Source organism: Canis lupus, chromosome 9, assembly GCF_048164855.1.
Source record: "Canis lupus baileyi chromosome 9, mCanLup2.hap1, whole genome shotgun sequence".
Classification (NCBI taxonomy): domain Eukaryota; kingdom Metazoa; phylum Chordata; class Mammalia; order Carnivora; family Canidae; genus Canis; species Canis lupus.
The window spans coordinates 62,139,919-62,161,822 of record NC_132846.1 but is presented as its reverse complement, the minus strand read 5'-3'; the positions used below and the strand labels follow the sequence as shown (position 1 = coordinate 62,161,822).

Sequence of the window (21,904 nt, the reverse complement as noted above, 5' to 3'; positions counted from 1 at the left end):
TTAAGTATTTAAAAAGAAAACATAAAGGATATAGGAAAGGTTTAAAGATGTATTCTAGATAACTGAAATTCTTTAAAGTGAGAAATAAAGATAAAGAAGAAAAAAAAGGTACACCCAAAAGAGATCCAGAGAGTGGATTAATCAGAGGTGATCTCTAAAACAACTGTGATTAAATATTAAAGGTTTAAAAGGTAAGATGTAAAAATATTCCAGACAACTGAAAATTATAAATAAGAATCTGGTACTGAAAAATATATTTACTGAAGTTTAATAGATAATTGATAAATCGATGAACTTCTTGGGGTGATGGAAGTCCTCTAAGACTGGATTATAGTGATAGTGATGATTGCACAATTGAATTAATATGCTGAAACCATTGAGTATACACTTACAATGGGTACATTTTATGGTTTGTAAATTGTACTTTAGTAAGTGTTAAAACAGCTCTTGCTAAAGAATAGATGAGGTCAATGGAGTAGATGCAGTTGAAGAGAGAGTTAGTGAACTGAAATACATAGGAGAAGAAAATACCCAAAATAAAGTATGGAGAGACAAGATGATGGAAAGTAAATGCAATTTTTTGAAAGACATGTGAAATATTATAGAAAGGCCTAATATACATGTAATTGGAGTTTCAGTAGAGAGAGAATGGAGAAGAAATAATTGGAAAGAAATGGCTAAAAATTCTCCAAGACTAACAAATGACATAAAGCTGCAGAATAAGAAGCCCTAAGATAGCAAGCAGGTTCAGTACAAAGAAAAGACAAGTTGAAAAGTAATCATGGCTGGAAGAGTGGTTAACTCTTATTTTCAAAGGAACAATGATAATATTGACAACTAGCTCTTCAATGAAACAATAGAGATCAGAAAGAAATGGCATGAGATCTTCAAACTGCTGAAAGACAATAATTGTTAACTGTGAATCCTAAGGGATTCCTCAAAAATGACAAAAAAACTAAAAGTACTTTTTAAAAGAATTATCATGAGCTCATCTACACTAAGGGAGCTGCCAAAAGGCATCCCTCATTTTTTTTTTTTTAAAGTAGGCTACATGTGCTCCATGGAGCCCAACGTGGGTCTTGACCTTAGGATCCTGAGATCAAGACTTGAACGGAGATCAAGAGTCAGATGCCCAACTGACTGAGCCACCCAGGTGCCCCTAAAAGGCATCCTTTGGATAGAGGTAAAATTATTTCAGATCAAAGCTCAGAGATGTAGGAAGGAATGAAGAGTAATAGAAATAATAATCAAGTAACTAAATAAATATTTATTCTACAAAATAATAAAAATTATTCCTGTTGTAAATATATGGTGAATAAAATATAAAAGAAGAACTTAAGTCTGAAGAGATTAAGGAAGTTAAAGTTCTATGATCCATGTATTGTGTAGGAAATGATTTTAAAAAACTAATTTGTATTAGCTATTAATATATCAGGGGTGCATGTTTTAAACTCTGGATAATCTTCGGGGTACATGGGTGGCTCAGTCTATTAAGTTCTGCCTTTGGCTCAGGTCACAATTCCAGGGTCCTGGGATTGGGCCCTGCATTGGGCTCCCCACTCTGCAGGATGCCTTCTTCTCCCTCTCTCCTGCTTCTCCTTCTCCCCTGCTTGTGTGTGCACTCTCTTTCTCACTTTCTTTCTCTAATACATAAATAAAGTCTTTTAAAAAATAAACTGGATAATCTTTAAGAGAATGGTAAAGGAATATAGAAATAATAAGCTAAAAGAAGGGAACTAGAATAATATAACATACTCAGATAGTTAAAAAGAGGGTAGAAAATGGAGAAAAAGGATCCTATAGTAGATAAAACAAATAATAGATTTAAGCCCAAACCTACCAGCAATTATATGAAATATAAACAGGGTAACTACTCTATTTAAAAATCAAAGATAATCAGTTTGCATTTGAAAAACTTATACACTGCTTTAAAGAGACATACACTATTTAAAAAGATGCAGAAGGGCCAAATGTTAAAAGGATGTAAAAAGATATAACATACAAACACTAGCCAAAAGAAAGATTGCATATATATATACATGCATGCATGCGTGTGTGTGTGTGTGTGTGTGTGTATACACACTTTTAAAAAGATTTATTTATTTATTTTAGAGAGAGAACACATGCATTCATGAGTGGAGGGTGGAGCAGAGAGTGTGAGTGAGAATCTCAAGCAGATGCAGAGCCCAGTCTCACAACCTGAAAATCATAACCAGAGCTGAAATCCAGAGTCAGGCATTCAACCCACTGAGCCACCCAGGTGCCCCACATAGCTATATTAACATCAGATAAAGTACACCCTTTATAAGGCAAGAAGAACCATTGGAGATGAAGAGAGATATTTCATAATAAAGAAAAATTTAATTCACTGGAAAAATATATTTCTAAATGTGTATGCACTTACTAAACATACATACACACAATTTTAAGACCTGCAAGGAGAACTAGAGCAATCAATATAATTAGAAATTTTAACACATCTTTCCTAGTAACTGATACACCCAGTAGACAATAAAAATCAGTTAAGATGGGGTGCTTGACTGGCTTAGTCAGTAGAGCATGCAACTCTTGATCTCAGGGTTATAATTTCAAGCCCCACATTGGCTACAGAGGTTGCTTAAAGATAAAATCTTAAAAAAAATCCATTAGGATATAGACAATTTGAACAAAGTTAATTAACAAACCTGATCTAATTATGAAACCGTGCACTTCATAGACAGAGAATATACACTCCTTTCAAGTGCATATAGAATATTTGCCAACATTGCCCATGTTCAGTCATGAAGCAACTCAGCAAATTTTAAAGGATTGAAATTACTCAGGGTGTATTTTTAGATCACAGTGACGTTAAACTAGAATTCAGTGACAGAAAAGGGTAACTGAAAAATCCCCATATATTTTAAAATCAAGCAATCATGGGCCAAAAAAGAAATAGCAATGAAAATTAGCTGATATTTACTTATTTATCTATAAAGATTTATTTATTTATTTTAGTTAGAATGTACATGAGCAGAGGGCAGCACAGAAGAAGAGGGAGAGAGAATCCTCAAGCAGACTCCCTGCTGAATGCAGAGCCCATTACAAGGTGCAATCCCAGGACCCTGAGATTATGACCTGAGCCAAAGAGTCAGATGCTTAGTTGACTGAGCCACCCAAGCACCCCTCAAATTAGCTAATATTTAGAAATTAATGGCCATGAAAATATGACAAGCCAAAAGGGGAATGCTGCAAACACCAAGCTTGAAGGGACATTTGTAGCCTCAAATGTATGTATTAGAAAAAAAAAAAAGAGGCTTAAAAATAAATAGCTTAAGGGCAGCCTGGGTGGTTCAGAGTTTTAGCACTGCCTTTGGCCCAGAGCGTGATCCTGGAGACCCAGGATCGAGTTCTATGTCAGGTTCCCTGCATGGAGCCTGCTTCTCCTTCTGCCTGTGTCTCTGCGCCCCCACCCCCCCTCATGAACAAATAAATAAAATCTTTAAAAAAAAAAAAAGCTTAAATATTAATCTCAAGAAGTTAAAAAAGGGACGCCTGGGTGGCTCAGCAGTTGAGCTGAGCCTTTGGCTCAGGACATGATCCCAGAGTCCTAGGATCGAGTCCCACATCAGGTTTCCTGCATGGAGCCTGCTTCTCCCTCTGCCTATGTCTCTGCATCTCTCTCTCTGTCTCTCATGAATAAATAAATAAAATCTTTAAAAAAAAGTTTAAAAAGGACGATTAAATTTTTAAAAAAGGTAGGAAGAAAATAGCAAAAATAAGAGAAGAAAGTAATGACATAGAAAACACATATCCCATAGAATCATCATTAGTGCCCCAAACTAATAAAATCAATAAATCCTGGTGAAAGTAATTAAGAAGAAAAAGGATAAATAACCTATATCAGGAATGACACAAGAGACGTCATTACATTTAAAAGATAATAAAGGAATGTGATGAATAACCCAGTGGCAATCTTACTGAGTAAAATTTTAGAAGAAAAGAACAGATTTTCTAAAAATGTCACTTACCCAAACTGACATAAGAAAAATAAGAGTCTGACTAGCCCTGTATCTACTTGTATGAATATGTAATTAAAAACCTTACCACAAGGACAACTTCAGACTCAGATGATTTTTCTGTTGAATACATTAAATATTTAAGGAAGAAATAACACATATTTTCTACAAACTCTTCCAGATAATAGAAAAAGAAAGCACATTCTCAGCTTGTTCTAAGAAGTCAGCAGAATTCTGATGCTAAAATCTGACGTGATAAGAAAGAAAAATTCTAGGCCAATTTTATTCATGAATGTAGATTCAAAACTCCCTAAACAAAATACTAGCAATGTTGAATCTTGCAATAAATTACTACATCATGATCAAGTTGATTATGTTCCAGATATGCAAGGTTAGGGTAATATATTTAAAAATCAGTCAGTGTAACTCAGTATATAAAGAACAAAGAATAAAATATAGAATAATGCAGAATAAAGACAAAAATCATATGATCATCTCAGTAAATGCAGGAAATGTATGTGTTGTAATCCAATATTTATTTTTAAAGACTCACTCAAATAAACAAGAAATTTTCTTATTCTAAGAAGGTATCTACAGAAAATACTCTTATTAAAAAATAGGAAACTGCATGCGTAACGGAGGGTATGTTAAAACTTTCCCCATGCTGGTAGGAAAGGACAGACCAGTTATCATCACCTCTGTTCATCATTGTCTAGTGGATCCCTGCTAATGCAGTGAGGCACAGAAGTGGAAATAAAAATATTAGGATTAAAAAGGAGGTAAAGCTGTAATTATGGGGAGTTTCAAGTACTATATATGTAGGAAATTCAAAAGAAATTTCAGGTAAATTGCTGCAACTAGAAAGTGAAGTTAGCAAGTTTGCAGATACAGGTAAATATTTAAAAATGTGTTTCTATTTATCACTAAGAAACAAATTGAATTTAATTAGAATAAAAATGATCAAATACTTAGCAATAAATTTAACAAAAGTTATGAAGGCCTCCATATTGAAAAGCATTTAACCTTACTGAGAGAAATGAAAGGAGATCTAAATCAACGGAGGAATATTTCATATATATATATATGAATATGAAGTTTTCTTTTTTTCTTTGTTTTGCTTTTTAAAGATTTTATTTATTTATTCATGACAGACACAGAGAGTCAGAGATACAGGCAGAGGGAGAAGCAGACTCCCTGTGGGGAGCCCAGTGTGGGACTCGATCCCAGGACCCTAGGATCATGACCTGAGCCGAAGGCAGACGCTCAACCGCTGAAACACCGAGGTGCCCCCAAAATATGAAATTTTCTAAAGATGTCAATCTCAAGCTGATATTCAGAGTCAGTGCAATCTCAGTCAAAATCCCAGGAGGATTTTTGTGAAATTTGATAAGCTCGTCCTAAAATTTGTACAGAAACATGGAGGACTGAAATAGCTAAGACACTCCTGAAAAAGGTAAGAGAAGAGGACTTGCTCTGTCAGATATTAAGGTTTATTATTAAAGTAGAGGAGTTGAAGCAGTATGGCACTGGTGCAATAGACCAGTGGAAAAGAATAGAGTCCAAAAAATAGAGTTATGGATATATAGACATGCTATTGGTGACAAAAATGACACTGTAGAACATTAAGGATGGAACCTATTTTTAAAACTTTATTAACAAAGTTTTTTTAACCAAGTTTTTTGTGGGGCTTGAACTCATGACCTTGATATCAAGAGTTGCATGCTCTACTGATGGAGCCAGCCAGGTGGCCCAGAATTATCTTTTTAAAATAAACAGCTGTGGGAAAATTAGGTGTTAATATTAAAATATAATAAAACTTAAACTTACACTCTACACCAAAACCCCTTCTAAGCGAATTCAAGAGCTAAAAGTGGAAGATGAAATAATAAAATATCCAGAAGATGATGTAGGATAGTGTATTCATAATTTTGGCTAGGGAAAGAATTCTTGCACAAGACCTTAAGAGAACCAATCATAAGAAAAAGATAAAATTGGATCATATTAAAATGAAGAACTTAAGTTCATCAGAAGACCTCAAAAGACACAGTTAACGAGAGAGGCAAGTTAGAGACAGATTTGTAACGTCATGAGGAGGATATACAAAGAATGCTTACAAGTCAATAAAAGAAAGACAAAATTGAAAAATGGGCAGTAGGCTTAAATGGGGACTTCCCAAAAGGTGATAGTCAAGTATCCCGCACACATGGGAAAAAGTGCTCAACCTCCTAAGTCTTTAGGGAAGTATAAATTAGAAACTACATCAAGTGTGACTACATTTCCACCACAATGCCTAAAATTAGAAATGACTTCGGGTACCAAGAGGTGGGGAGGATTGGGAAAAGTGAGAATTCTCCTGCGCTGGTGGTGAGGGTGTAAATTGGTACAGCCACTTGGAAGAGGTTGGAGGCTTCATGAAACGCTAATTGAAATGGAACATAAGCATATTCCTTGAGCCTAAAGTTCTTCTCTGATGCACAGATTCAATGAAAAGTGGATACATGTAATCCAGAAATCATAGATGGGAATGTTCATATGGTGGTGTTCATAGTGGCCCCAAAGGGGAAACTACTCAACAGTGTCCACGCACATACATGGACATACACACATTTTATTATCTATTTATGCAAACGAGAAACAATATGCGAGTAAACAAAGTCGAGCTGTTCAATGTAGATGAGTTTCATCCACATGTGTTTGTGAAGGAAGCCACACACACGTACCTACACACACATCTGTATTTCATTGGTATAGAGCTCAACAAACAGGTGTAACGGAACTATAGACGTTAGGGATACCTGCTGAGATGCAGAATGATAAAGTGCTATACAGGTTAAGGTAGCTGTAAGGGAGGGCTGCGGTGATAATTAGGAGAGAGAATGATGAGGGAGTTTCAGGGATGCTGGCAAAGTTCTATTTTTTTGACTTGGGTGGTGATTACATGGGTATCTGTTTTGGGATAAATCACTGAGCTGTAGATTTTGTTTGTGCACTTTTCTCAGTATATTTCACAATATCAACATCTTAAAAATCAATAAATAATGTACCCTTGCCACTATTTTCTTGATTGTGAGTCAATGTAAAATATCACCTATTGACTTGCTATTATAATTGAGACCCGTCCTCCTTGCCTTCTTTTGAGTTGACACTATATTATGTAAACACAGTTCATCAGCGAGACCGGTGATATACTATGATGACAAATCCTTTCTTGTGCAGCTTTTAGGTTTTTTTTTTTCCTGTTGAAAACCATACCTCTTTTTGATTCATGTATATATTTGTATATTTACAAACATATGCTTCCCTCCTTCAGTCCTTCTTTTCTTCTTTTTTTTTCCTTCTAATTCTTTGCATGCCTTTGAACAGCATCTTTCAATCCGATTTTGCTCTTGGCCAAACGTATCAGATAACGTACCAGTTCCATTTTGTTTCTCCTGCTCTGATTTGTCCTTGTTGCTCAATGAGCCTGTCTGGGAACAGGGAAATTGTGCGAAGATTTCTATATTGTTTTTGTTCCTTGGATCCCACATTTTCTTCTTTTTTGGTTTGCTACTTTAGGTGGGGCACGTCACTAACAATTTACTAAGCAAGCCTAGGAGATAAATTTTCCAAGAACTTAAATCTCTGAATATATCTTTAATGTACCCTCCCCTCCTTCATCAGTAGTTTGGCTAGGCATATAATTCTAGATTGAAAATCATCTTTCCTCCGCATTTTGAAGCAATACTCGATTGACTTTTAGCTTTTACTGTTGCTTTTGAGAAGTCATGGGCCATTTTGACATACATCTTTTATATGTGAATAGATTTTTTTCTTCATGGAGGCTTCTGGAATTTTAATTTTATCCCTGCAGTGAAATTTCACGATACTATACTTTTGTTGTGTCTTTATAGATCACTTTGCTGTGGATTTAATCAGGCCTCTCAGTTGGAAGATTCAGGCTCCTGTTCTGTGAAATGGTTCTTAAGGATTTTGTGTTTATATATTTGCTTCTTTTATTTTTTAAAAGATTTATTTATTTTATTTGAGAGAGAGAGAGGTTTGGGGGAGAGCACGAGTGAGGGGAAGGGCAGAGGGAGAAGGAGAGAGAATCCTCAAGCAGATGCTTGCTGAGTGTGGTGCTTGACCAGGGGCTTGATCCCATGACCCGGAGATCATGACCTGAGCGGAAACCAAGAATCGGACGCTCAACCAACCAAGCCACCCAGGTGCCCTTGTGTTTGCTTATTTTATTTTATTTTATTTTATTTTATTTTATTTTATTTTATTTTATTTTATTTATTTTATTTTTTATTTTATTTTATTTTATTTTTTAAAGATTTATTTATTCATGAGAGACACACAGAGAGAGGTAGAGACACAGACAGAGGGAGAAGCAGGCTCCCTGAAAGGACCCCAATGTGGGACTTGAACCCAGAAATCCGGGATCATGCCCTGGGCCAAAGGTAGATGCTCAACCGCTGAGCCACCCAGGTGTCCCTGTGTTTGCTTATTTTAAATCATTTTTTTTCTTACCATTTTCTCTGAACACTAAGAAATTCTAGTAGTCGAACTTTGGACTGATCCTTTTCTTATTGTTTTCCTTTTTTCTTGATATTCTCTTTGTCATATTGCCTTACCTTCTGGATGGTTTCCTTTTTATTTCCAAATCATTGGTTTAATTTTTAATTTTTAACTTAGCCCATTGTATTTGTAATATCCAAGAGCTTAAAATTTTTTCCTGCATGTTTCTTTTCACAGCATGTTTTTCTTTTCTTTTTAACAGAAGCAGTGCTTTCTCTTACAAAATATATCAATTATAATTTTTGATATTTTCTTCTGTTTCCTGCATGATCTCTCTTCTTTTGCACCTTCTTACTTTTTAAAATATTTTATTTATTTATTCATGAGAGACACACAGAGAGGCAAGACATAGGCAAAGGGAGAAGCAGGCTCCATGCAGGGAGCCCAATGTAGGACTTGATCCCAGGACCCCAGGATCACACCCTGAGCCGAAGGTGTGATACTCAACCAGTGAAGTCACCCAGGTGCCCCTCACACCTTCTCATTTTCCTGACCATTGAGATGTCTGCCTTTCAGTGTAGGTTTTACTTTCACTTCTAAGTGTAAGGATCAGAAGAGCTTATTGGGAGCTTTGTGATTGAATAGGGCTCACTCATGAACTGAGCAGCTGCCGTTCGGAGTGCCCAGGTAGTGAGCTAGTTTCTTCAAATTTCAGTATGTGTCAGGAGTTGTCCTCTGGGGCCATTGCATTTTTTTCAGAGAAGGATCTTCTAGTCCCGTGTGATGTTCTGAAAGTCAGATAGGGAGGGGACAGACTCTCCCTGTTCCATTTGCCCTCTGCTCTCTGCCTGATGGCCACCCCTGCTTCTCTTCGACATCTCCAGCATGAAGCCTGGCTCATAGTGGGAAAAGGGGAGGGGAATTGTGTGGTTAATGCCCAGGCGGGCTGAGAACTTGGGGGTCTAACTTCTCACCGTTGAGTCCAAGTAACCTCCATATCTCATTCCCACCTTCCCCTGTGTCATCAGAGGCCTCCAAATCCTGAGCCTTTCTGGGATTCTGTAAGGCCAGTCCACTCATGTTGGTGGGTTTTCCCCTCCACTGGAATTCCGGTGTCAGCTTTCTTCATTATACTGAAATTCAGCTATCTCTCTCCCATTTACCCACCGTCTTCAGGACATTGGTTGACAGCTCTCATCTGCTGTTGTCCCCTCTCTCATTCTGTTTGTCCTCATGGGCATATGTTGACTTTCTGAGGGCAGAAACCATGACTTGCACATCTTTTGTTTTCTTGCGGAGTCAAGCACAAAGGCTTAGGAAGCACTTGATTGATTGATCAGTTGATTGGTTGACTGATACCTGCCTCACTCATCAATGAAGTACTCTGCCTTTCTGGCCTTCTTGAACCTTCCCTCCATGTTGTCTCTTGTTTCTTATTTGTGGGTGGGTAGGTGCAGATGATAGCATCTCCATGGGTGATACATCCAGCTCTTGGTGGCTTCTTGCTCCTTTCTGTTGCCTGGGTGCCCTGGATTCTGCCAGGCATCACCCATCACCTGTGCCAAACACTTCCACCTCCTTTGGCCAAGCCATCTTGATTCCAAACTGGAAAGGAGGAGTAGAGTGGGGAAGGGGGACAACCCTCAGATGCCTGAAGGGGCTGAGTTTCCCTTCCTCTTCTAAACACAAACAGGGTGCTCTTAAAATAGCTTTTCAGAGATTTTTGATGTGAATATAGCCACACAGCCCTTCTTAGGATTGGCTTATTGTTGAAAATAAAAATATCTGGGAACATATATGCCACACTTCATGCTCATGACAGATTTTGAGAAGCTACATCTAGATTGCTGTTTGCTGAGTGGTTTCAGGATAGAGAGCAGCCAACTTCCAGGCCTGGGCTGGCGTTCACAGCATCTCTAATTTAGGCTGCATGGCGCTGCTGCATCTGTAGACCTCAGCCGGGTGGGCTTTTTCTCCCTCTTCTCCTCATACCTTTGAAGTTGGCAGTATGAAATATTTCCAAGGCTGTGTGCACTGTGGGATCCTAGAATCATGAGGAGCTCTGAGACCATGCTCAGTGATCAGTAGGGCCCTTCTCCCTCTCTTTTCCTTCTTAGTAACTGGGAAATTGTTTAAGCATGGCCAGTTTCTTTGGCTTTCTCGAGGTTTTTTTTTTTTTTGTTTTGTTTTTTAATTTAAATGAGACTCACTTGATTTTTCACCAGTAATTTGATTTGGTGGAAATTACTAAAGGTTCTGACCAGAGCTATTGTGTTTTGCTATTCCCATAACATCTCATGCCATCAAGGTAGCCTTCATTTGCTTTCCAAAGACTAGGACCTGGAAAATAAAAAAGAAAAGAGTGTATTGTGTTTGAAGTGGCCCACACCTAGAGGTACACTTGAAATGCTTCCGTAAGTCTGGTTTCACGGTAATCTGGAGGGAAGAATGCTCCTTATCTAGAGATTATAAGAACACATTGTTTTACACAAAGGCAATATGATTTTAGTCACATAATCTGGAAGGGCACGTGGTAAACACTGAGCTATGCTGTGTAGTTATTGCCAGGAAGAAAGATGGCTACAGTTCAAATATTCATTGTTTTTTTTTTTAAGATTTTATTTTTTTATTCACGAGAGACAGAGAGAGAGAGAGAAAGAGAGAGAGGCAGAGACATAGGCAGAGAGGGAAGCAGGCTCGCTGCGGGGAGCCCGATGTGGAACTCGATCCCAGGTCTCCAGGATCACACCCTGAGCTGAAGGCAGGAGCTCACCAACTGAGCCACCCAGGTGTCCTTCTTAAAGAATTAATAATATATATATATATTTTTTGGGGGGGTAGGTATTTCCTTACCTTAAATTGGTTGATGGTTAATGATACCATACAGCAGGTCCCTTAATTGGTGGCATATGTTTTGCAACTAGTAAATCTTTGAGGGCACACCAAAAAGTTGCACAGTTGAGTGACAGATATGTTACACCCTGTAAAAGATGTGTGTTTGATTATGTCTCACAAAATTCCAGGCTAGATGTATTTTGGGCATGGAAGCTTGATTGCCCATTTGTCTTTATATCAAAGTGGCTTGAAATCACTTTTGCAAGGGGATTGTTGGCTCTGCCCACAGGTGCCGAGTGCTTTTATTTAGATTTGTATCTTTGCCAAGCCCTTCTTTTTGTTGTTGTTGTTTTTTTTTAAAGATTTTATTTATTTATTCATGATAGACACACAGAGAGAGAGGCAGAGACACAGGCAGAGGGAGAAGCAGGTTCCATGCAGGGAGCCCGATGCGGGACTCGATCCCAGGTCTCCAGGATCACGCCCTGGGCTGAAGATGGTGCTAAACCACTGAGCCACCCGGGCTGCCCACACATCCCCATACTTAATTTTTTTTTTTAATTTTTATTTATTTATGATAGTCACAGAGAGAGAGAGAGAGAGAGAGAGAGAGGCTGAGACACAGTCAGAGGGAGAAGCAGGCTCCATGCACCGGGAGCCTGATGTGGGATTCGATCCCGGGTCTCCAGGATCACGCCCTGGGCCAAAGGCAGGCGCCAAACTGCTGCGCCACCCAGGGATCCCCCCCCATACTTAATTGACTACATTCCAGATGCTGGCTGGAAGTTTTACCTCAAAAATACTGCTACCAGCACTGATTGGACTTTTGGTGTAGCAAGGTAATGCTTATGAACCATTGCACATTGTCTGGCCTAGTCCCAAATTCAGCTTGACCACTAGAAAGCTCCATACCTGCCATATTAGCCTTGAGCATTCACCGAATTGTGCTTTGTTCTGATGCCATTGTGCACTGTGGAGGTCATTGCTACAACAAAAAAGCTTCCGGCACCCTTTGGTGTGTTTGTTACTGTATCCAAACCATGGTTCCTGGGCTTTATTTAATTTGTAGATAATTGTTGCTTGACCCAGACAAGTGGCTTCAAAAGTTTTGAATTTGATCGCCTACAGATGAGGCACGTACCTGGTACTCCAGGATCACACCCTGAGCCGAAGGCAGGCACTTAACCACTGAACCACCCAGGTGTCCTTCTTAAAGAATTAATAATATATGTATATATATTTTTTAGGGGTAAGTATTTCCCTACCTTAAATTGGTTGATGGCTAATGATACCATACAGCAGGTCCCTTAATTGGTGACATATGTTTTGCAACTAGTAAATCTTTGAGGGCGCACCAAAAAGTTGCACGGTTGGATGGCAGATATGTTACACCCTGTAAAAGATGTGTGTTTGATTATGTCTCACAAAACATGATTCCTGTGGCCATTTGAGTTTGCAAATCTTGCTTTACACAGTGTGGTGGTTAATTTTATGTGCCATCTCAATGAGGCCGTGGTACCCAGATAGTTGGTCAAACACCAGTCCAGATGTCTCTGTGGAAGTATTTTTAGATGAGATTAACATTTAAGTCAATAGGCTTTGAGTAAAGCAGATTCCCCTTCATAATGTGGGTGGGCCTTATCCCATCAGTTGAAGACTTTAAGAGAAAAAGACCGAGATCCCTTGAGGAAGAGGGAATTCTGCTTCCAGACTGACTTAAGACTTGAGCTGCAGCATCAGCTCCAGCCTTCTGGACTATGCTGTAGACATTGGGCTCTCCAGTTCCCATAATCCTATGAGCCAGTTCCTTAGACTAAATCTTTCACTCTATGCATCTACAGATCTGTTAGTTTTGTTTCTCTGGAAATATTTAATGCAGACAATGAACTCTTTATAGGGACCTGCAGGAGAAAACAGTTGGTTTCCTTATATCTTGTGAATACTGAGTCATGTAATTGAAAATATTTCCTTCTCTTTTTTTTTTTTGAAAATATTTCCTTCTTTGCATTAACTTTAAAAGCTTACAACCAAATCTGTGTTTTTTTTTTTTTTTTAAGATTTTATTTATTCATGAGAGACACACAGAGAGAGGCAGAGACACAGGCAGAGGGAGAAGCAGGCTCCTAGTGGGGAACCTGATGTGGGACTTGATCCCACAATCCCGGGATCACGACCTGAGTTGAAGGCAGACAGTCAACCACTGAGCCACCCAGGTGTCCCCCAAATCTGTGTCTTAACTGTAGCTGCTTTAGCAAATAGCTACTGATAGATACGGACTACACACGCCACAAGCAGGGAGACTCACCAAGAGAATGGTGATGGGGATACTATATTAAGGTTGTATTGGGAGGCTATTTGGTTAGCGCATTTGATTTGAACCCACCTCTTCATCATCCTCCATTTGGTAAGTGTCTCAGTCCTTTCAAAGTGCTGTAACAAAATACACAAAGGCCGGGTGGTTTAGGAAACATCAAATGTATTGGCCACAGTTCTGGTTGGCTGGGAAGTCCATGATCCTGGCACTGGTGGATTTGGTGTCTGATGAAGACCCACTTCTTGGTTCTCAGATGACTGACGCTGTGCCGCAACATCACATGGCAGAAGGGGCTAGGGATTGCTTTGGGGTCTCATTTGTAAGGGTGCTGATTATAAGGGGTCTTTTTCATAAGGGCTCCACCTTCAGAACTGAATCCCCCTCCAAAGGCCCTACCTCCTAATACTCTCACATTGGGAAGCTAGCATGCCGACTGATGAATTTGGAGGGGGGCACAAACATTCCCTCTGTCACAATAAGCCATTTTAAATATTTTTAGAACAAGACAGAGGCATATGCGACCAAAAAGATAGTCCACCTTTTTTTCATCCATCTATTTCAAGACAGCCTTACACTTTTGAGTCATGATCAGAGAGAGCAGTTTCAACTGAGCAGTTTACTAGCTTTGTTCCGGAGGCCATATAAAGTCTTCAGCTGCCTTACGCAAATGCACCACAAGCAAGGTAGACCAGGTCATCTTCGGACCTGGGTTTTGTGAGTCCATAGTAAGAGTCCCACTGTGCAGGGTGCTTTGGTAGTATTTTCTTTATTTTTGGCATTGAGCTCAGCTCTTGGAGTGCACTTTCTCCTACTGACCTCATCTCTTCTCTCACTTCCCTGCTTTTGTCTCGGTTTTCACATTTGGATATATTCCCAGCTGATTTGAAGCCTGACCATTCATTTTTTTTGTCTGTGCACCATACAGTACTCTTGACTCACTTCTCCATGCTAGGCACTGGGACTGGGTGATTTGAGAGTAGAAATACAAAGCAGAATAATAAAAGATTATGGAAATATTACAGGCATGAGAAACAGCCTTGTGGCTCCTCTTATTTCACTCAAGCTTTCCCGCACATGGTCCTTCTCACTTAAAGCCACCTGGACCACTCTATTCAAAATTGCAACCTGCCCCATCCCTGCCATCCCTGGCATTCCCAAATCCCCCTTGCCCTGCTCTACTTGTTGTTTATGCCAAGCACTCTTCATCTTTCAGCATAATATATAGTTTACTTATTTGTTGCTTATATTGTTTATTTATTGATATTATGTGTCTCCCTCTGCTAGAATGTCAGCCCTACAAAGGCAGGCTTTTTTTTTTTTCATGGGTTTTGCTCACTGATGTATATACCAAGGGTCTCCAGTAGTGCCTGACCCACAGTAGATGTTCAGTAAGTATTTGTTTATTGAATGAATTTCAATAAGGTAAACCTCAAAGATTTAAAGGACTGAATTTCTCTAATATGCATATAATGAGGGAACCATTATTTTAAATGACATATGTTCTTACTTAACTATAACAACAACATAAGTAGAATTCAAAGTAGAAAGTTAGAAATGGCAGAAGAAAGAGAATTTTGGGGAAGTTTAGATGAAGAAACCATTACTCAAACTGGGCTCAAGGTAGGCTTGAGGAAAGTTGTAACACCTCAACTGGGACCTGAAGGGTAAATGGAAGTTGATGGGCAGAAATGTAGGTAAAAAAAACCATTAAATCACTTAAAGCAAATAGGACAACATAAGCAAAAATTAGGAGGTGCCTTGTTGGCTCAGTTGGGAGAGTGTGTGACTTGATCTCAGGCTCATGCGTTCAAACCCCACATTGGGTATAGGGATTACTTTAAAAAAAAAAAAAAAGCAAACATTTAGACGGAAGTATGAGATGTGAGTGTAGGGCCTTATGAATTGAGTTTGACTGGAGCAAATGGTGCATAAAGAAGAATACTAGAAAAATCAGAAGAAAAAGTGAGATTGGCCAATTTAAAAAAATGGACAAAAGATTTGAACAGATACTTCACCAAAGAACTATGTGGATTGCAAGTAAGTACGTGAAAATATGATCACCGTCATTGGTTATTAGGGAAATGCAAAATAAATCCCCAGTTCTGCACCGTCAATTTGAATGGATAACATTTTAAAAACTGACCATACTTAGTCTGACAAGGAAGCAAAGAAATTGTAACTCTCATACGTTGCTGGTGGGAATAGAAAATTGTATAACTGGTTTGAAGACAGTTTGGCAGTTTCTTAAAAAGTTAAAAATGAGCCGACCATAGGATCTGGCCATTCCAGTCCTAAGTATTTACCTAAGAGAAATGAAAGCATACAGCCATACACCCCAGGGTGTGATCCCAGGGTATACAGATCTTCATAGCAGCTTTATTTAGAATAACCCCAAAATGGGTTTAGAATTACCCCAACCCAGGGGTGCTTGGGTGGCATAGTCAATGAAGCATCCAACTCTTGGTTTGGGCTCAGGTTGTGATCTCAGGGTCATGAGATTGAGTCCCGTGCTGGGCTCTCCATGGAGCATGGAGTCTGCTTAGACTCCCTTTGTCCCCCTCTCCCTTGGTCCCCCTCCCCCACATTTTCTCTCTTTCTCTCTCAAATAAATAAATCTTTTAAAAAAGAGAAAGGAATTACCCCAACCTAAATGTTTATCAACAGGTGAATGGAAAAATTATGGTACATTCATCCAATGGAACACTATTGAGCAAGAAAAATAAATGAATTCTTGCTACATGCAACAATGTGAATGAGTCTTAATTTTGTTAGTGAAAGAAAAAGAGTACGTATTGTCTGATTCTGTATATGCACATATATATTTCTAGAAGGTGCAAACCAATCTATAATGACAGAAAGCAGTTGAGGGCTTGCCTGGTGATGGCAGGGAGGAGGGGTTTCAGAGGGACATGAGGAAACTTTTGGAGGTAATGAGTATGATTACTAGCTTGACTGTCATGATGGTATCACAGGTGTAGACAAATGTTAAAACGCATCAAACTGTATTCTCTAAATATATCTTGTATCCCAGTAAAGCTGTTTACAGAGGTGAGGCTGGAGTTAGTATACCGTAGGTCATCATGGGTAAGCCAAGGTGTTTGTATCCTCCCTGGGGCTGTTCATTTATTCATCTGGATTAAAAAAAAATATCATTACATGCCGATGGTATGCCAGACATTCTTTGTGGCCATTCATAGAGAACATGGGAGAAGGAAGTAGGAAGTAAATGATGAGTTTCATTCTGGAAACGCCAAGCTCAGGGTGTCTGAGGAATAGTCTAGTCGAGCTGTGTGGCAGGCAGTTGGAGACATTGAGACCTGCCTGGGAAGAGAGAGGGGTAGAGCTAATGATTCAGATCCGTCCCACAGAGAGAGGACTACTGCAGCCCAGAGGTATAAAGAGATATAAGGTGTATTAAAAGTACAGCATGTAGAACACATGCCATGAAATCCGATGGGCATATTAGTTTTATTCTCCCTGAGGCAGAAGACCTGAAAGAGTTCTTTGTCTTGCACCCTTCCCAAGAAAGCAGTGAAATGTTTGTATTCTGAGTCTAGACTCCCTTGCCTCAGAGGGTTGTGGCAACGTCTTTGTGTCCTGGGGCTGAATGTTGGGTTTCCAGATATTTGGAAGTTGACCTCTACCCAGACTTTCTTGAGGAAAGTAGATGGAAGTCACGGATGTGGGGAAGGCAGGTGATGGAAAGTGAGGGTACAAGAACAGTTCGGTTTTGAAGATGGGAGTTCTGGGCGGGGGGCGGCTGGTGGATTTCTGGAACTTTAGGAGAGGGCCTGGGGGTTAGGGGGAATGCCTGGAAGGAGAGGCCCATGCTTGCTTTCCTTGAGCATGCAAGAATGTGCTGAGTTCTATGATGGGGTGGAACGTGGATGCTGGAAGGACTTAACATCAAGCACCATGGCCCCTGGAGCCACAACCAAGGACTCCTGTGGTCCCGATTGGTTTAAGGGTAAAAAACAGGTACTGGGAAAGGGGGTGGCTGATTGGCGTCTTGGAGGCAGGTCTAGGAACTGACCCCCACAGAGCATTTCGCCCCTTCTTTGGGCCCTGGGTAATCCTCCAAGATGTTTCTCTAACCCTGGGGAAGGGGGAAGGTCCCTAAAAACACTTTAGAAATAATTTCCATCGAAGGATGTCTTGAGATCCAGATTTAATTGGATTTGGAAGAAAGAGAGTCCCATCCTATCCCTTGTACTCAGTGTGCACCAATTATGGAGCATGCGGATGCCTATTGCAGGTGAAACCAGGTCAGGTTTCACATGCTACGGGGAACACATGCTACGGGGAACACATGCTACGGGGGAGATCAGCCTCTTCTGGAGAGTTGATTAGGCCATTAGGTGTTGGTACAAGGAATCGTACAGATGAGGACTGGGCAGGGGTGGGACCCTCTAGAGATCACCTCTTCCCTTCCCTTGCCTAAATCTTTCAGTGGGATGATATCACATCGTCCTTAAAGGGTATAGGGTGGTTCAGAGGTCGAGCGTCTGCCTTCAGCCCAGGGCGTGATCCTGGGGTCCTGGGATCAAGTCCCACATTGGGCTCCCCACAGGGAGCCTGCTTCTCCCTCTGCCTGGGTCTGCCTGTCTCCGCATCTCTCATGAATAAATAAATAGAATCTTAAAAAATAAATAAAGGGTCTGGGGGAAGTTGGTCCACGTTTGGCAGTATTCTGGGGTCCTTTTGTGTCTATGTGATTACCCACTTTGAAAACCCCACACAGTGGTATCTGCACAGAACATATTCTAGTTAAAATGACACAGCATGGTAGTCCCAATTGTCCTCTGAGAGTTTACAAAACTCTTTATAGTCTGGAAGGAAAAGATTTCTCCAAGAGAAACTCATTTTCTTCACCCATTTTATAGATGACAGCGTGATAGAGGAACAAATTCTGATCTTCCTACAACAAGTTCCCAGGTGATATGTTTCTGGAAAATCTTAGGAGTGGATGGTCAGTACTAATCTGGTGTGGGGAAAGATGGGCCACAGAGCCTTCGATTTGGGTTCTAATTCTGGCTTTGCCTCCAATTACTTGGATGACCTTGGACGTATCCCTGGAAATCTCAACTGTCTCCTCTTTGAAGTAGGAATAATCTATCTCACAAACATAGGAAAATAGAGGCAAATGTATTTACTTATTCGTTTATGTACTTACTGAGCAAAGGTTACCAGGTATCTCCCCAGTGTGCCTGGAGATTGGTGAGTTGAGTGAGGAGGGAATGAAATGGCAGGATTCCATCGTGTCAGGTCTTATAGCAGGAGGAGCTTGGATTTTCTAGTAGGTGTAATGGGAACCCGCTAGAGAATTTGAAGGGAGTCACGGAGTCTGCTGCATTTTTTTAAGAGAACGTTCTGGCTACGGTGTGCAGGATGGAAGTGGAGAGACCAGTCAAGAGGTATGATAGTATCTGGAAGGGGAGAGGAGCTTCCACTGAAGTAGAAAGAGTCAGGATGCATTTTGGAAGTACAGTCCATGGATTGGAAGTGGAGAATGGGGGGAGGATAAAGGATCCACAGAGGATTATTTTAGGATTTCTTATGGTGATGTCCTTTCCTGAGAGGGGAAAGACTTAGGGCGGGGAGGTGGTGACCGGGGTTTCTGTTTTGGACAGCCTACCCCTGAGAGCATGTTGGGGACTTTAGGAAAGGCAGCTGGAGTCTACGGGCATGTGGAGTTGGACGTGTGGTGCCACAAAAGCCAAGAGAAGAATCGCTTTGGCCAGCCAGCCTGGGACACACAGTAGACACTCAAGGAGAGTTAGTGTCCCCTTTCATGTTAATACTATCATTCATTTATTTTAGGTCTCTCAAAAGATAGAATATTACCTTTCATCCCAGCATAAATTCAATTTGCGGTGGCATTTTTTTTCCCTCTTTCATATGTCTCTCAAAGTTGAAATATAGAGCCCCAAGAGTCATGGGTTGGTCACCCCTCTTCAAAAGCATACATTTACCTGCCTGCAGATCCACCAAGTGAAGATTTCTCTTTTTCTGCCTTAAGTTCACATGATTTAATTTGCCCGAGTAACCTGCTGTCATAGGTTTTCATGGAGTCCTGGTATCTAACGGAGTAATTAATGCTTTAGGCTTTTAGGAACTGTTTCAGGTTTTTATTAATCACTGTTGTGATTGCACATATGAATTATGAAGGAGTTATTTTGGTAGTTGGATTTCCCCTTCAGAAAAATTTCCATATTTGTTCATTATGAACTGATAGCCTGGAGAGGAAGAATAAAAATGGAGAATGTTCCCTGGGTCCATTGCAGACATTTCAAATATCCAGAGTAAGGATCACTTTATAGTAAACAGAGAGAGGGTGAGTTGTTTGAAGTTGGTAGTTAAACGTTCCCCCCCCCCCCCCACTGCAAATTATTTGGGGATTCTTTGCGACTGCCCTGAATGTATGGATTTTGTGACCTGTTTAAAGATGGGTGACAACATCCAAAGGAGTTTGTGGGTTTTGTGTGATTTGTCTCTGATTCCCAAGTTTGGAGGAATCACTCCTAGGACCTTCACAGTTCCATGTGCTGTTCTTTTGGGAGACAGAGCTCTCCAGGTAACTGAGAGGAAACAGAAACCCATCCCCCTTATTCCTTCTAATTTTATTTAGGGAAAAAGTCATGGATTTTCAACATTATGTGATTGTATTTTGAGATCAGCGTATATGAAAAAGGACCGTGTGATGGTTGGTGTCAAGTGGTTAGAATTCAATTCTAAAGTGTAGGAGACCAGACCCAGTAACTATTTTCGTGGAAGCTCCTCCCCCTGAGGCATCCACCCCAGACATCTGCAGGCATCGTGCATAATAAATGTTGGTGTGGCTCCTTGTGAGTCCTGCTCGCTGCTTTCCTTGGCATGGGGGAAATGTTGATCTCCCCCGTGTTTATAGGAAATTTTACTCCCTGCCTTTTACTCTGACAAGAGAAGACTAGTGGCTTTACTGGGAGCAGGGCTCTTTTCAGTGATGAGGGTGATTTTCCACGATTCTCCCATACTTGGAAAAGATTTTTGAGCCTACAAATAAAAGACAGAGTAGTCCTATCACTGTATTGATGGAGGCAGCCACTCTGCTAGGATCCAGTGCCTTGACTATTAAGTGAAAATACCTGTTATTGCTCTAACTGCCATTTTTACTCTTCCTAAGTGGCCGGTTGGGATGGGGAGTTGGGGGGGTGGGTAGGGGAGAAGCAGCCGGGTTGGGCAGGAGGAAGTCCCATTTGCAAAGCCACCGGGCGGAAGTCATCAGGTGGGGCCTCAGATGTGACCTGAGTTCTGTGCAGATAAGGGGAGGATCCTGTTCTGTGTAGACGGGCCACCCTGCTCGTTCCACGGTAACTTTGCTGTGACACACCGCGCCCTTCTCATCCGATGGTATTTTCATCTTAATGGACTTGCAACCTGCTTTCTGTAGGTAACAGCATTTCTGACAAAGGTGATAAATTTGCTAAAGCTTAACGTTCAGATTCCTTCCCCATATGAGTGTTATATAATTATATATACATTTGAGCTCAAAGGTCCCAGTCTAACAAACTCCCTTCACGGGAGTACCAGCTGAGTGCCCATTCTCTCATTAATTTTATTTGACATTTATGTCAACATTACATTCCTAGCCTAAAAGGAGAAATCACTTGCGTACGCAGGGGCGTGTTTTCAAGCGGAGTATGTAGTTTGGCAGTGCAAAGCAGCCAGCTAAGTCTGCTAAAGCGGAGTTTTCTAAATTAGTTAATATGCAATGGTCTAAAACGCACCAAATTTAAATTGTTCTAACAAAGCCCCAAAGGCCGGTGCACGTGTCTGTTTGGATATTTCTAAGGTGTTTTCCTCCGGGGCTTCCAGGCTAAACTGGTGTCTCTGGAAAATTAAGTTGGGAGCCGTCAGGGCTGAAAAGAAAGAACTGGAAAAGTAAGACACGATGGTGTCAGGAGGGGGAGAATTTGCCTCCATGAGACCCGGCGTAAAGGCCCAAGACCCCCTGATCCTTGTCCCACCTACGGTGACTTCAGAGCCGGAGAGTCACCAGTTGGACCAGTCTGCGTGCAGTTTGCAGTTCAGCTGGATGAGGGGTTCACAGCCCTGCTGCCGAGGCAGGAGGCGCCCCATCCGAGGGCAGGCGCCCCATTATTTCTCTGACCCAGTGATCACACAGCCACGGCGTGGCTAAGGCTGACAAAACAGTCAACAAAGGCATGATTTGGGGTTATTGGCCCTAAACAAGCAACGATTGTTGGGATACCATCAATAC

General features: G+C 40.6%; 1 protein-coding gene across 8 annotated transcripts in view; it reads left to right on the top strand.

Moving 5' to 3' along the window:
* The window catches only part of FOXN3 (forkhead box N3), a 393,365-nt gene that overhangs the window by 18,548 nt on the left and 352,913 nt on the right, over positions 1-21,904 (top strand). For 2 of the 8 annotated variants that reach the window (XM_072839649.1, XM_072839647.1), the window contains exon 2: positions 5,147-5,448. The exons of the other annotated variants lie outside the window; for them this stretch is intronic. The gene's annotated coding sequence lies outside the window, so the exon portion shown is untranslated. The remainder of the gene's footprint in view (positions 1-5,146; positions 5,449-21,904) is intronic. 8 annotated transcript variants of the gene reach the window in all.